Below are 2,732 nucleotides of genomic sequence, written 5' to 3' on the forward strand. Positions count from 1 at the left end.
AGCAAGGCAGTTGGCGCGAATTGAAACACGTACTGTAATTTAAATGAAGTCGATAAATCGGCGGACACATCTAATTTTGCTGAACGAGTGAGTCATCATGCCACCAAAAACTAGCGGAAAGGCTGCAAAGAAGGCTGGTAAAGCCCAAAAGAATATCTCCAAGGGAGATAAGAAGAAGAAGAGGAGGAGGAAGGAGAGCTATGCCATTTACATCTACAAAGTTTTGAAGCAAGTGCATCCTGACACTGGCATATCTAGCAAAGCTATGAGTATCATGAACAGCTTTGTTAATGACATCTTCGAGCGTATTGCTGCTGAAGCTTCTCGTTTGGCCCATTACAATAAGCGGTCAACTATCACCAGCCGGGAAATCCAAACAGCTGTGCGCCTTCTTTTGCCTGGTGAACTTGCCAAGCACGCTGTAAGTGAGGGTACGAAGGCTGTTACCAAGTACACAAGCTCTAAGTAAAAATCTTCTTCAAGATTTTTCATTTCAAACGGTCCTTGTCAGGACCAACACATTATTCGAAAGAGTTAAATCACGAAATTTGCTTCATTCTGTTATGTAGAAACACCTTGAAATCCAATTTCTATATGCTGTTAGTAAAAAAGTAAAGCACATAGCGGAGATGTGTCGTGCTTGTATACGAAAGGCATTTACTCGCCGGAGATCTACACTTAGTCATAATAATTTACTTTTAAAAAGTGGTAATACATTCCGTGTTAAGTATAGTAGTAGGTGCACACGGATCGGAAATCAGGTTATTTTAATGTGCCGTGCAAATAAACAGGCTGTTAGTGTAAGAAATAGTGGGTATAACGCTTAGAATATCGATTAATCGCTATGAAATAATGTTGATAAATTATCTCTTGAAAGTACTATAAAATTAATGTTTCTAGTATTTTCGTACTTGAAGGATAATGAAATTTGAAAAAGAGATGCCAACAGCACCTGGTGTTCCCAGGCGGTCACCCATCCAAGTACTGACCAGGCCCGATGCTGCTTGACTTCGGTGATCGGACGAGAACCGGTATATTCAGCATGGTATGGCCGTTGGCAACTACCTTTTCTTCAATGTCCTGTTAAGGAAGTATGTTTTAAGTAAGAATTGACATTATTAACTATAAAGGCAAGCATATTAACGTCGTTAACATTACTTGGAATATACTAATATTCGAATAAATATTTGAATGTTCGAATGATGAGTGATTCGGATGTTCATAGTGCCACTATGTCCTATCGAGTTTACTATCACGAACCACGTATGAAATTGTATATAAATAAATAAAAATAAATCCTTTATTAAGTATTGATTACAGGAAAAAGGCAAACTTACATTCTTTAATGTACACAATGAAATGTATGAAAGATATTTTTAAGATATGTTTCACTTACCCTTTATAACGCAAGGTAGTTTTCAGTGTAGCATCCTCTTCAGCTGCGAGATAACGTAAGGCAGATGATCATTCAGTCGTGAAGCACTAAAATGTAATATACATTTTAACTATTATCGATAAGAATTATTTACTGCAGGGATGCAAATAAAGTGAGGCAAATTAGTAAATAAAAACCGATACTGTAACTGATAATGTAATTACGTATCTGTATTAGTTGTATATACAGTAATCGCACGATTATCCGCGGAGTTGGATGTTGGCATAATCGCGCATAATCAGCAGTATGAGCAGAAAAGGGAAATGAAATGAAATCTTTAGATTTACGTCGCATACTTATACCGGTTACGCTAAAGGAGACGGTGATGATGAGTACTGAATGAAGAAAGTGGGAGGAAACGGGAGAAACCCGAGAAAACCCATGAGCACGGTCTTTATGCACGACAAAGTTCACACGGCACGAGCTGGGATTGAACCAGGGACCCCAAGCACCGGAGGCCAAAAAAGGGACAAAAAGTCTTTCGTGCAACTTTCGTTTTCGGTAAAAAGTTTACACATAATTTAGAAAGAGTAGTTTTCTGGTCTTTTTATTTCACAAGTTGGTTCATGTCTATATTTTTTACATGCATAAAAAATTTTTCAACTCCCTTGCTTAGTTCCTGTTAAAGACCTCTACCTCTGATTGTATTTTTTGCACATATTCTTATTGTTTTCAGACAACATTTCTAAGAGCGTAATTTATCGTCAGCAAGAAAAGAAAAGGAAAGCCTCGGATAGTGGAATGTGTACTGTATATATATATATATATATATATATATATATATATATATACGTATTAGTATATAGTTTTATTTTATACGTCTCCTATTATTACACAATGTGCAGATATTGTGAAAGCGCAAGTAAATATGTATAACTCCCCGTTCTGCACTTAATAACTTGAAAGAAGTTCGGGGAAGGTAGTGTAACAGAAAGTGCAAACAGAAATGAGGGTTTACAGGCATTTAATATTATTCCGTAGTAGTATGATTTTTTGTAAAATATATATATATATATATATATATATATATATATATATATATATATATATATATATATATATATATATATATATATATATATATAAACATACATATTCAATGATATAGTAAGAGGTTAGCAGCACTGATAGAACTGCAGAAAGTACAAAACCGTTAATAAGAAAGAGAGAGAGATGGTGGCCGCTTTTGTGCTTTTCATTGGCTAATTCCGAATTGCGCGCGAATACGTACGAGATTTCTTTCTTTTTCCTCTTCGCAGCCCAGATGTTGCCAATTAGAAGTTTTTAGTACTACATT

General features: G+C 35.7%; 1 non-coding gene across 1 annotated transcript; it reads right to left on the bottom strand.

Annotated features, from left to right (window-relative positions):
* Nucleotides 1-940: 940 nt before the first annotated feature.
* Nucleotides 941-1,059, bottom strand: LOC145677729 (5S ribosomal RNA). The gene has a single exon (XR_014129967.1). It is a non-coding gene; the product is annotated as a 5S ribosomal RNA (ribosomal RNA).
* Between the last annotated feature and the right edge of the window lie 1,673 nt (nucleotides 1,060-2,732).

This window comes from Thermobia domestica, unplaced genomic scaffold, assembly GCF_964235325.1.
Source record: "Thermobia domestica unplaced genomic scaffold, izTheDome1.hap1.1 HAP1_SCAFFOLD_1285, whole genome shotgun sequence".
Lineage (NCBI taxonomy): Eukaryota > Metazoa > Arthropoda > Insecta > Zygentoma > Lepismatidae > Thermobia > Thermobia domestica.